The sequence below is a fragment of the Schistocerca piceifrons genome, chromosome 7, assembly GCF_021461385.2.
Source record: "Schistocerca piceifrons isolate TAMUIC-IGC-003096 chromosome 7, iqSchPice1.1, whole genome shotgun sequence".
Classification (NCBI taxonomy): Eukaryota; Metazoa; Arthropoda; class Insecta; order Orthoptera; family Acrididae; genus Schistocerca; species Schistocerca piceifrons.
In genome coordinates, this window is record NC_060144.1 from 273,143,970 (window position 1) to 273,158,332 (window position 14,363).

At 44.1% G+C, this 14,363-nt stretch overlaps 1 protein-coding gene across 1 annotated transcript in view; it reads left to right on the plus strand.

Annotated features, from left to right (window-relative positions):
• Positions 1 to 14,363, plus strand: part of LOC124805201 — a 503,287-nt gene that overhangs the window by 395,564 nt on the left and 93,360 nt on the right. The window lies entirely within an intron of this gene.

The window sequence follows — 14,363 nt, forward strand, 5'->3', positions numbered from 1 at the left end:
AAGAGGCTATAAAAATATTTTATACCACCTGCTCTCGATCCACTGACATTATGAATAGAAACAACGCACGCTACCGCTAGACCACAGGCGTAATCAGCCTAGCGTTTCTCTATCATGGGACAAGTTTTCCTCCAGGAAGTGCCGCAGTCTACAGTGTTGCCAGATTGTGCAGATAACCGGACTTAGAGAATTAGCGAGTTGGCCAGTTTTTTTTGTCCCATGTCGCGATTGGCGCGGACTTAGCCTCTGAAGCGGCCGGCCGCCGGTCAAGTTTTATGTCAAAGAGTGTACATATACAAATGGCTTTAGTATCACGTACACAAGGTATAAAAGGGTAGTATCATTCGAACTCAGTAACTCATGTCTAAAGGTTTCCGACATGTTCATGACCGCACTACGGCAACTGATAGACTTTGAACGCGGAATGGTAGTTAGAGCTAGACACATGGGACATTCCATTTCGAAATCCACAGTGTCAAGAATGTGTCGATACTACCGAATGTCAGGCGTTAGCACTCACCAGGGACAGCGCAGCGGCCGACAGTCTTCACTAAATGACCGTGAGCAGTGGTATTTGCGTAGAGTTGTCAATGCTAACAGGCAAGCAACACTTCGTGAAATAACCGCAGAAATTAATGTGGGGCGTACGACGAACGTATCCGTTAGCACAGTGTGGCGAAGTGTGGCGTTAATGAGCTGTGGGAGCAGACGACGGCGCGAGTGTCTTCTTTAAAAGCAGGACAGTGCTTGCATCGCCTCTCCTGAGATTGGTTTGAAGAACATTCTGGACAATTCGAGCAAATGATTTGGCCACGCACATCGCCCGATATGAATTCCGTCGAATATTTATGGGATATAATCGAGAGGTAGGGGTAGCGTCTTTGATTCATAATCAAAACGTCTTCAGTCGCGGGTTCGATCCCCGCCACTACCTAAATTTTGATAAATAATCAGCATTGGCGGCCGAAGACTTCCGGCATAAGAAGTCAGCCTCATTCTGCCAACGACCTTGTCAAAGAGGGCGGAGGAGCGGATAGAGGTTCAGGGCACTCTCTTGTCCTAGGGGTGGGAAATTGCCCCTAAAGGCGGAAGAATCAGCAATGATCAACGACATGAGGATGCAGAAGGCAATGGAAACCACTGCATTAAAGACACGTAACGTGTATCCACAGGACATGTGGCCTGTAATTGAAGAAGTGTCATGATGATCTCTCCATTGGCAAAAGATTCCGGAATAGTCCCCCATTCGGATCTCCGGGAGGGGACTGCCAAGGGGGAGGTTACCATGAGAATAAGATTGAGTAATCAACGAAAGGATAACGTTCTACGAGTCGGGGCGTGGAATGTAAGAAGCTTAAACGTGGTAGGGAAACTAGAAAATCTGAAAAGGGAAATGCAAAGGCTCAATCTAGACATAGTAGGGGTCAGTGAAGTGAAGTGGAAGGAAGACAAGGATTTCTGGTCAGATGAGTATCGGGTAATATCAACAGCAGCAGAAAATCGTATAACAGGTGTAGGATTCGTTATGAATAGGAAGGCAGGGTAGAGGGTGTGTTACTGTGAACAGTTCAGTGACCGGGTTGTTCTAATCAGAGTCGAAAGCAGACCAACACCGACAACGACAGTTCAGGTATACATGCCGACGTCGCAAGCTGAAGATGAACAGATAGAGAAAATGTATGAGGATATGAAAGGGTAATGCAGTATGTAAAGGGGGACGAAAATCTAATAGTCATGGGCGACTGGAATGCAGTTGTAGGGGAAGGAGTAGAAGAAAAGGTTACAGGAGAATATGGGCTTGGGACAAGGAATGAAAGAGGAGAAAGACTAATTGAGTTCTGTAACAAGTTTCAGCTAGTAATAGCGAATACCCTGTTCAAGAATCACAAGAGGAGGAGGTATACTTGGAAAAGGCCGGGAGATACGGGAAGATTTCAATTAGATTACATCATGGTCAGACAGAGATTCCGAAATCAGATACTGGATTGTAAGGCGTACCCAGAAGCAGATATAGACTCAGATCACAATATAGTAGTGATGAAAAGTAGGGTGAAGTTCAAGACATTAGTCAGGAAGAATCAATTCGCAAAGAAGTGGGATACGGCAGTACTAAGGAATGACGAGATACGTTTGAAGTTCTCTAACGCTATAGATACAGCAATAAGGAATAGCGCAGTAGGCAGTACAGTTGAAGAGGAATGGACATCTCTAAAAAGGGCCATCACAGAAGTTGGGAAGGAAAACATAGGTACAAAGAAGGTAGCTGCGAAGAAACCATGGGTAACAGAAGAAATACTTCAGTTGATTGATGAAAGGAGGAAGTACAAACATGTTCTGGGAAAATCAGCAATACAGAAATACAAGTCGCTGAGGAATGAAATAAATGGGAAGTGCAGGGAAGTTAAGACGAAATGGCTGCAGGAAAAATGTGAAGACATCGAAAAAGATATGATTGTCGGAAGGACAGACTCAGCATACAGGAAAGTCAAAACAACCTTTGGTGACATTAAAAGCAACGGTGGTAACATTAAGATTGCAACGGGAATTCCACTGTTAAATGCAGAGGAGAGAGCAGATAGGTGGAAAGAATACATTGAAAGCCTCTATGAGGGTGAAGATTTGTCTGATGTGATAGAAGAAGAAACAGGAGTCGATTTAGAAGAGGATCCAGAAGGGGATCCAGTATTAGAATCGGAATTTAAAAGAGCTTTGGAGGACTTACGGTCAAATAAGGCAGAAGGGATAGATAACATTCCATCAGAATTTCTAAAATCATTGGGGGAAGTGGCAACAAAACGACTATTCACGTTGGTGTGTAGAATATATGAGTCTGGCGACATACCATCTGACTTTCGGAAAAGCATCATCCACACAATTCCGAAGACGGCAAGAGCTGACAAGTGCGAGAATTATCGCACAATCAGCTTAACAGCTCGTGCATCGAAGCTGCTTACAAGAATAATATACAGAAGAATGGAAAAGAAAATTGAGAATGCGCTAGGTGACGATCAGTTTGGCTTTAGGAAAAGTAAAGGGACGAGAGAGGCAATTCTGACGTTACGGCTAATAATGGAAGCAAGGCTAAAGAAAAATCAAGACACTTTCATAGGATTTGTCGACCTGGAAAAAGCATTCGACAATATAAAATGGTGCAAGCTGTTCGAGATTCTGAAAAAAGTAGGGGTGAGCTATAGGGAGAGACGGGTCATATACAATATGTACAACAACCAAGAGGGAATAATAAGAGTGGACGATCAAGAACGAAGTGCTCTTATTAAGAAGGGTGTAAGACAAGGCTGTAGCCTTTCGCCCCTACTCTTCAATCTGTACATCAAGCAAGCAATGACGGAAATAAAAGAAAGGTTCAGGAGTGGAATTAAAATACAAGGTGAAAGGATATCAGTGATACGATTCGCTGATGACATTGCTATCCTGAGTGAAAGTGAAGAAGAATTAAATGATCTGCTGAACGGAAGTATTAGAAATGAGAACAGCGAGAAACTTAACATCAGGATTGATGGTCACGAAGTCAATGAAGTTAAGGAATTCTGCTACCTAGGCAGTAAAATAACCAATGACGGACGGAGCAAGGAGGACATCAAAAGCAGACTCGCTATGGCAAAAAAGGCATTTCTGGCCAAGAGAAGTCTACTAATATCAAATACCGGCCTTAATTTGAGGAAGAAATTTCTGAGGATGTACGTCTGGAGTACTGCATTGTATGGTAGTGAAACATGGACTGTGGGAAAACCGGAACAGAAGACAATCGAAGCATTTGAGATGTGGTGCTATGGACGAATGTTGAAAATTAGGTGGACTGATAAGGTAAGGAATGAGGAGGTTCTACGCAGAATCGGAGAGGAAAGGAATATACGGAAAACACTGATAAGGAGAAGGGACAGGATGATAGGACATCTGCTAAGACATGAGGGAATGATTTCCAGGGTACTAGAGGGAGCTGTAGAGGGCAAAAACTGTAGAGGAAGACAGAGATTGGAATACGTCAAGCAAATAATTGAGGACGTAGGTTGCAAGTGCTACTCTGAGATGAAGAGGTTAGCACAGGAAAGGAATTCGTGGCGGGCCACATCAAACCAGTCAGTAGACTGATGACAAAAAAAAATCGAGAGGTCAGTTCGTGCTCAAAATTCTGCACCGACCTATCGCAATTACGGACGGCTATAGAGGCACCATGGCTCAATATTTCTGCAGGGGACTTCCAACGACTTGTAGAGTGTATGCCATCTAGAGTTGCTGTACTACATTGGGCAAAAAGAGGTCCGACACGATATTAGGAGGTATCCCATGATATGTTGCAACTCAATGTATGCACTGCTGTGAGCAGGGGCGTTGTCCACTGCAGACAGTTCTTTTCGCAATGTTCGTTCGGAAAGTGGTTGAGGTGGACCTAAATTCACTAACAACAGTAATTCCTGTCGGGTTTGATACTGAATATCATTCACAAGACGTGACACTCGTCTCCAATCCCTATCGCAAAGGTATTTTTTACGACCACTGTTCTTGTTACACAGCTGCTACTGGTACGCCATTAATTGTAGGTACCCCACTCGGTCAGAACATTATGACTACCGACTTACTATCGATATAAACCTGTCCACATGATAGCAGCGTCACCTGGCGAGGAATGACTGCTAGACACATCCACGGTTCGTACAGTATCTGTGAGCGTGTTGTCCGTCTGTAGAGTGGAGAAGCCGCACGATCTGAGTTTTAACGAGGGCAGATTGTGATGACCCGGAGGCTCGGCACGAGAATTGCGGAAACTGCACGACTTGTCGGTTGTTCGAGGAGTGCTGTGGCGAGTGCCTTCAACACGTCCTGAAACCAGGTGAAAACACGTCCAGACGTCATGGGGTTGGGCGGCCACCCCCTCGTTACAGAGGTCCGACGTCTTAGGCCAGGCACACTGATAAAACAGGACAAGCAGCTAATTGTGGCGGAAGTAACATCAGACTTTAATGCTGAGCAAACTACAAGTGTGTCTGAACATACAGGGCACCGAACGCTCCTAACGATGGGCCTCCACGGCCGACTACCCACGCATGTAAAATATTAGATACAGGCTCCAAGATAGATGCCATTTCCCTTGTCTTCCGGAAGGCGTTCGATACAGTTCCGCACTGTCGCCTGATAAACAAGACCCTACGGAATATTAGATCAGCTGTGTGGCTGGATTGAAGAGTTTTTAGCAAACAGAACACAGCATGTTGTTCTCAATGGAGAGACGTCTACAGACGTCAAAGAAATCTCTGGCGTGCCACAGGGGAGTGTTATGGGACCATTGCTTTTCACAATATATATAAATGACCTAGTAGATAGTGTCGGAAGTTCCATGCGGCTTTTCGCGAATGATGCTGTAGTATACAGAGAAGTTGCAGCATTAGAAAATTTGCAGCGAAATGCAGGAAGATCTGCAGCAGATAGGCACTTGATGCAGGGAGTGGCAACTGACCCTTAACATAGACAAATGTAATGTATTGCGAATACATAGAAAGAAGGATCCTTTACTGTATGATTATATTATGGCGGAACAAACACTGGTAGCAGTTACTTCTGTAAAATATCTGGGAGTGTGCGTGCGGAACGATTTGAAGTTGAATGATCATATAAAATTAATTGTTGGTAAGGCGGGTGCCAGGTTGAGATTCATTGGGAGAGTCCTTAGAAAATGTAGTCCATCAACAAAGGAGGTGGCTTACAGAACACTCGTTCGACCTATACTTGAGTATTGCTCATCAGTGTGGGATCCGTACCAGGTCGGGTTGACAGAGGAGATAGAGAAGATCCAAAGAAGAGCGGCGCGGGTTGTCTGGTAAGCGTGATAGCGTTACGGAGATGTTTAGCAAACTCAAGTGTCAGACTCTGCAAGAGAGGCGCTCTGCATCGCGGTGTAGCTTGCTGTCCATGTTTCTAGAGGGTGCGTTTCTGGATGAGGTATCGAATATATTGCATCCCCCTACTTATACCTCCCGAGGAGATCACGAATGTAAAATTAGAGAGATTCGAGCGCGCACGGAGGCTTACCAGCAGTCGTTCTTCCCACGAATCATACACGACTGGAACAGGAAAGGGAAGTAATGACAGTGGCACGTAAAGTGCCCTCCACCACACACGGTTGGGTGGCTTGCGGAGTATAAATGTAGACGTAGATGTAGATGTGTCAAAGCTAACACTACGACATCGACAACTACGACTGAAATGGGGACTTGACCGTCGGCTCTGGACTTCGGAGCAGTGGCAGATTATTGTATGGTCTGATGAATCCCGATACCTTCTTCATCATGCCGAAGGAAGGGCGCGAATTCGTCGTCCTCCACGGGAACAGCTTCTTGCCACCTGCACTGCGGGAAGGAGACAAGCTGGCGGCGGCTCCATTATGCTCTGGGGAACACTCATTTGGGCATCCATGTATCCGGTGAAGCTTGTGCAAGGCACCATGACGATCCAAGGAGTATCGTATACTGGTTGCAGACCACGTACACCCCTTCAGCAGTGGCATTTTTCAAAAAGATGATGCGCCATGTCTCAAGGGCAGGAGTGTGATGGAGTGGTTCGAGGAACACAGTGGCGAGTTCCCATTGATGTGCTAGCCCCCCAACTCGGGATATCTGAATCCGTTCGAACACATCTGGAACTGAACGTGGCGCCAGGGCTCATGACCCCCTCCCCGGTGTTTACGGGAATTACGTGACCTGTGTGTACAGATGTGGTGCCAACTCCCTTCAGCGACCTACCAAGGCCTCATTGCTTCCATGCCACGACGCGTCGCCGCTGTTGTCTGCGCGAAAGGATACCGCCTATTAGGTAGCTGGTCATAATGCTCTGGCCGATCAGTGTATATTGGATGGACGTTGTAGGATAGATAATGTATTGTAAAACATACATGTCAAAATCTGTTCACTCTTATATATTATTCGTGGTAGCAATATGTTACCCTTGTGAGTTAAACTTCGAATCTGCGTACGTAATTCAAATTTTATATGAGACACGTACATAAACATTTCTGTTATTTCTGGGGGGGTAGGCCACTTTCTGTCGAGAGTACACATACTTTATTGGTTTCATGTCTTGCATGTAGGTTATGCAGTCTTTTTCATCGCTGCTAAATGTGCAATGCGTCGTTAAACGATACTCAAATTCCGTTTCCATACTTTGCAAACGACTCTTAACTGGTCATTGGCATTATATAGTGTGTAACGGGTGTAAGTCCACGTGTTGCTTTTGGTGACTGAGGAGTGTGTACTGAACAACTTTACATCAGTATTTACTTCATTTGCAGACTACTAATTATAGCTATTAGGAATAGTATGTTATTAGGTTGGTTAGTACATCCAAGTATATGTGGCAAGAGCTAGCCGTTAATGCTTATTTTCCGCTGGGCAGTATGTCAGGTATTGAAGTTTGGACGCATGGGCGCAAATGATTAGCCTATACTGCAAGCATAGTCCTCTTAGTGGTGCAGTTAGGACCTTGTAGAAGACACTAGTTAATAAATTACGTGATTATATCCGGGAAGACTGTTTGACACAGACAAAAAATAACAAAGACACTGGTGTGTGTACAGTTCAAGGTACCACTTATAAAAATGTCTGCACTTATACCCTTTACACCCTATGTAAGTAGGTTGATATATAAATATTTCCACAGTTATTCGGTATGTTTCTTGAAGTTTTCCCGGTGGATACAGTACTGCATCTTATAGGCGTACATTTGGGACAACAGTATCGGAAGAAGAAAGACTATGGAATATAATAGGCTTGAGATACTCTTTTGTTCAAAAATGAATATTGTGGAAATAAATTTGTGGTAGATGAGCGGGAGGTTTCTTGGGGTTACTTTTTCAGTTGTGGTTCGGTACTTGCGTAGAAATACAGACGTAGTTTCCTTATTGCGACTGAAATTGTTTGAAAACACCTTGCGTGTTGAAGCCAGTTATGTAACTTTGATTCATATTCTGCTGCTCTACAGAAAAACAGTTCCACTGATTAAATCTCACCCACTGATTTTTCAATTACACGATTTGGAGATTCTCAGTTGATGGTTTTTGTCTGCTGATGGTCTCTGCTACCGCTTCGAATATGTCAACTTGCTTTCCATACTATCTATCATAAATGGATCTCTTTCTCAGTTTTGGTCATGTGCATCGAACAATTAGGAACGTCTAGAAAATCAAAACTTATCACAAAACAGATTTAGTGGCCAATAAAAAATAGCTTGTGATTGATGTCGGTAGCAGATGATTTAATTGTGACCCCAATAGTACGTATTGGTGACTGTTAGATGACCTGATGTTGAAACACGTCAAATGAGTATCTTGGCAATTGGTGGAGTATTGGATGGGAAAGTGGATCGCTTCCTACCTGTCTCTCATACATTGAAGCATTGGTTATTCTTCTATTGAGCACATAAGAATAGATTTTTTTATCGCTATTGCGTAATGCAATGCAATCTCAATCGAAATACGAGAGAGCCTCTACCTAGCCTCAAGATGAAGGTGCAGTTATCACCTGGACTTACTAATAGAAATAAAATAATTTGCGTCCCTATTACATCACACTGATGCACAATATAGTACGAGAGAGAGAGAGAGAGAGAGAGAGAGAGAGAGAGAGAGAGAGAGAGAGAGAGACAGAGCACCAACTTACTAATAACTAAACGAAACCCCCTTTCTAATGGTTAAATGAAATCTAGACCATATACTAACAATGCTATTTGCAGATGAACAGGTAATTAGTAGTAATAGTGAAAATCTACAAAGAGCTGCATCATCTGTGAAGAACAACATACGTACAACTTAGAGACAAAACAAAAGTGATGACATAAACAAAATCAGATTTAGAACAGCAATAATTGTAGAGCAAGCAACAAATTTTAAATACTTAGGACGCAATGTAATACAAGGACACGAAACTGATTTTCAACATAATTTAACTTGGTAAATGGTATTATCACACGAACCTCCACGCGGAAACCAAGGAAAGGAACGATTTCAGTATTTTATAAAATATTGCCACTCACAGTTTTATGTATGGAAGCGAAAACTGAATAATAACTAAGAAGGATACACTAAGTCTTCAGAGGGCAGAAATGAGACACTCAGATATGTAGCGGTATGCACAAGATAAGATCGAAACCGAAATACAGAAACAAGAGTAATATTAGGACTGATGTCTCTGAATGAAAAGTATAGAAGATTACGGAAGGAAATGGAAAGAGCACTCACTAGGATGGAGCATTACTGACTACGAAAAATACTATATAAATACAAACCAACAGGACGAAAAAGCATAGGTAGACTCGAAACCAGACGGAAAGACAGTCTAATTTCTGTATGTAGCGTACCTGTCAAAGCCTAAGACGTGCTGAAGATGATGGTCCAATCTGTTGGTTCTGATAGAAACTGCGAATCCTTTGCCATTGGATCGCGACACAGGTAATAAAAATAAAAACAAGCTTTTATAGTCTCATCTGACAGCAGGGTACCGTGTCACGATTAGTAATTTACTGGATACCGCGGTAGCTGAAGACTTCGCACACCAAATATTACTCGCTGCCGGCGGAGCTATCGTGCGTGTTGGAAGATTGACATATCAGTCTGAGGTACGTTCCACGGCTTTGTTTGTCGTGAAATGCCTCTCGTCAAACGAGTCTAGTAATGAGGATCGCTTGTTACCTGTATTCTATAGTTCTATTGTCCATGTCGGAGTATCCTGCCGTCCCATTCTGCTACGCGTGACAATGCTGCGAGAATCCGTTAAGCGCTGAATTGTCTCTGCGAGGCGGGGCGAAACATTTCTCTCGAGAAAAGTTTGAGTCTAATGTTAATGTCAATTGGTGTACCAGAGTTTCGTTGGTCTTTTCTTCTCGTGAGACCTGAAGAATCAGCATTGTGAAACGTGGAGTGCGAATCGAAGAGAGATTTTTTTATCTGCTGTCACTAGATACGTGGGACTGATAGTGGATTGCACTTTTTCCCCACATTAGATCATCTTGAACCAATTTATTTTCACGTGTATGATGTGCTATTAGGGTTGTTATTAATTCGTTAGGTACTTTAAAGACATACAGCCACTAGTGAGCTTTACTCATCTTGTCATTCTCAGCTTCCCAAAACCTTTTAATACTTCACTATAGCAAATGCTTATTTCGCTACATAAAAATACGTTCCACTCCAAAGATAAAAGCTTCACAGTCCAGTCACGCAATTTGGGTATATGTTTGGATGTTACGACCAGTCAGTGAAAGCGTTTGACACGAAACGATTTATCAGATTCGAATACGAACAGTGAACGTATACACTGTGGATGACTTGAAACTTAAAACATTTTACGTTGTTCTGTTGAACTATGGATCAGTGTCAAATGTTGTGCGATGTGTGTGCGAATAGTTTCATCCACAGGCAGGACTTGTCGAAGCGTATGCCCGTTTCAAATTTTCGAAAACATTCTGGGAAAACAGTGATCAATTTCAAAGCTTTAGTTAGAAAAACAGTATAGATCGCACAAATCATATTTACTGGTGATCGGTTTCAATCCAAAGGCGAGTCGTCTTCAGACCTTACGCCAAAGTTGATGCGTGAAGACGGATCCACGAAGCAGGAACCGCAGAAGTCTCATGATGATTTCAACCGCAGCAGAGCAGTTGGATCCATCTCCATACAGCAGATTTCGAGTACGGTCTGAAGATAGTACGCCTTTGGGTTTAATCCGGTCACAAGTAAATGTAATTTGTGCGATCTAGACTGTTATTCTTAGCACAGTACGCACGTTTACCACAGTAAAACCAAAGCATTGAAAAAGCAGTGTTGTTGTTCTTGTTGTGGTCTTAGTCCAGAGACTGGTTTGGTGCAGCTCTCCATGCTACTCTATCCTGTGCAAGCTTCCTCATCTCCCAGTACCTTCTGCAACCTACATCCTTCTGAATCTGTTGAGTGTATTCATCTCTTGGTCTCCCTCTATGATTTTTACCCTCCACGCTACCCACCAATACGAAATTGGTGATCCCTTGATGCCTCAGAATATGTTCTACCAAGCGATCCCTTCTTCTAGTCAAGTTGTGCCACGAATTTCTCTTCTCCCCAATCCTATTCAATACCTCCTCATTAATTATGTGATCTACCCATCTAATCTTCAGCATTCTTCTGTATGTTATATTGTGATAAATGTGTAACTGCTGTTGACGTACTCATAAAAAACACAGTTGTACAGGAGAACAGGGAAGAAAAGTATTGAGCATAACATAATCACACGCGCGCTCGCGTCTCTGTGTGTGTGTGTGTGTGTGTGTGTGTGTGTGTGTGTGTGTGTGTGTGTGCGCGCGCGCGCGCGCCCGAGCGGGCACCCGCGCGCGCTCCCATTCGTTGGCACGTAGTGGAAAGCCTATTTCTGATTTACTGACGCTCAGACGTTAACTAATCTCCAAGAGTTAATTTGCACTCGATTCACGCCGAATGTTTTTTCGTTTGTAACTCCCACAGATAACTGTCAAATAATAATCCGGTCAGCCGGCCGTTGTGGCCATGCGGTTCTACGCGCTTCAATCTGGAACCGCGCGACCGCTACGGCCGCAGGTTCGAATGCTGCCTCGGGCATGGATGTGTGTGATGTCCTTAGGTTAGTTAGGTTTAAGTAGTTCTAACTTCTAGGGGACTGATGAGTTCAGATGTTAAGTCCCATAGTTCTCAGAGCCATTTGAGCCAATAATCCGCTCAGAGTATTTAAATACCCAAATCTGCAGAGTTGCAGTTGCGGTACAATCACAGTCTGTCTGTCTGTCTGTCTGTCTCTCTCTCTCTCTCTCTCTCTCTCTCTCTCTCTCTCTCACACACACACACACACACACACACACACACACACACACACACACACACACACACACACACACATTTTTTGGATTAAAAGTGCCTCGTTTCCCAGCCTAAACGCTTAAATAATATCACCCGAGACTGAAATAAACAGCGCCACACTTTAGTCACAGCTTCTTTCTAACAGTTGTACGTAATAATTTTCACATACATTCAACAGTTTTCAGATTTTGAAACAAAATTCGTGGAAAGAAGTTGCTGGTATTCTTCTGGAAAGCAAACGTCGTCCTAAATAAAGTTGTGTGTCGGAAGGTGATTCTGTAAGGGGGCGATCAAAAAGTTTCCGTACGAAGACTGTACAGTCCAAAATCGGCATGCCAATCAGTCAAAATCGCCGTAGACATTGAGGCGATCAGTAAACCGACGCACCAAGTTCAAGATACCCGTTTGGTGAAAAACCGTGTCCTGTTGCGTGAAGAAGTCCGTAACTGCCTGCTGTAGGCTACTTTCTAGTCCGACAGGAATCGTCGGCCCTTCAAGGTATTTTTTTAAGGGACCGAAAGCATGACAGTCTCGTGGGGAGACGTCAGATGTGTAGGGCGGGTGCCCGAGTCCTTCCCACCTGAGTTGGCGTAGCTTCTGCGTTACATTTGCTATATGCGGGCGCGCTTTATGAAGCAGCAACACAAGCGTGGTTTTCGACAGACATTCTGCATTCATGCACCTTCATTCTCCGATGAATGTCTACCGCGGTTTGTCCTTCAGCGGCCAAGAAAAGAATAACAGCACGCTACTCCTGGTCGGACGCCTTTGGAAATAACGTCGTCACAGTTCACCTTTCCGCATTTATCCCACGCACGTCGGAAAGACGCGAATGCCACACTAACCCCTCACCTACATGTCGGGGTTTATATACCCGCATCGGAGTCGCGCTACGTTGCATATACGCTGTAGCAACGCCCTCAAACGGAAACTTTTCGAACGCCCCTTATTTGTATAAATCATTGCATGCTCACGAGAAATACTCCCGCATTAACAACTGCTGTTTGCCATTCGATTTTCAGTGTGTACAAGGAGTCTTGCCATTCGATTCGCAGTATGTACAAGCAGTCTTAAGCATGTAGTGAAATGGAAATTAATAATGCATGTAAATGATAGGACATCACGCAGGACGCCAAAAATGTAACAAAATGTCGATCTGGAACTATATGGTTCCGTTTTGGACACCAAACTGTAATACATCCAAATTAATAATGTAGAGAAATTTACATTTATTACAATAGCGCAAAAATTATCGGGACAGGAACCTCGACGGCCGGTTTGACTGGATGTAGACACAGCAATTTGGCCTGTAAGGGGGAGATTATGGTGCATGAAGTTGTGCTCATGTGGCACAAGTTTGGCGCAACTTGTCAGTCTCCATACAAATCGACATGGTGTTACGTGACCGTTGATTGGCAGCTTACGTCATTTACGTCCAACCATTGCAGCCTTGGGGCTCAGCTCAGAACAGTTTAGTCCATTTCTTGTTCCTCGCTTCCGCCCAAGTGCTCCAGGTGAAGCCACTACCCGGCAGTAGTATTGGCCAGGTCGCTAGCCGGCTACCAAAAAAGGTCGAGATGAAGGCACAAATCTAACTTGAAGTATGAGCTCTCTGTGCGAAACAGCAATCGATTAACTTAGCAAAATGTTGTTTAAAAGTATCTCCAGAAATTACTCCAGTAAGAAGACACAATGAAAACTCGAATCACCTCAGACACTTCTCCAAAGTACCACAAAAGACATGCAAAGGATTTCAGAGTGTTCGTCGAATGATGTCAGAAAGAAATCACAGGCTGCTTGTGGTCTATACTGTTGTTGTTATACCCTCTGCTCTTGTGCTTCAAGGGGCTGAATGCGCATCGTATCATCTTATCATTGGTGGGCTCAATTTAGGCTGTCACCCAGCGAGTAATCGACATTGCTTAAATCGCCCTTGTAAGTGATGGTTACAGGGTGCCAACCGTTTCTTATCTTCCTTCGAAAAGTCCATGGCCAGTGGCCGGCCCGGAGCATGGGAATACAGGCGCCGTTCTCACTCCGTGTTCCGTTGATGTGCCCGCCACTTGCTCGTGGTCAATTCCCTAAACCACTGAAAACGCCTGCAGGTGCGTCTCTATCTGCCTGACTCGTAAGAAGGCCGTGGCTTAACAGCAGGCCTGTATTCGCAGCAGGAAAGTCTTTGTATCTCCTCCCCCCCACCTCTTCCCACTCAAGTGTCTCAGGTCCTCGGAACTCGACGGCATCCCTAGGATGTCAGTCCGCCTTTTTTCGAGGCATTGTTTCAGAACGAAGCACAACACCTGCAAACCGTGCTTGTCCGTCTTCCGTAGCTTTTGTGAAGGTTTCACCATAACAAGGCAATGGCTGAACTGGAAGACGTTTTGTGCAGTGCATTGGGCTGCGTTGTATTACAAGCTTTTTTGGGCCAAAGTTATATAGATGGAAGCGTATCCGAAACTGATTTGAGATGACGAACAAATCGTTGTAAGTAAATACA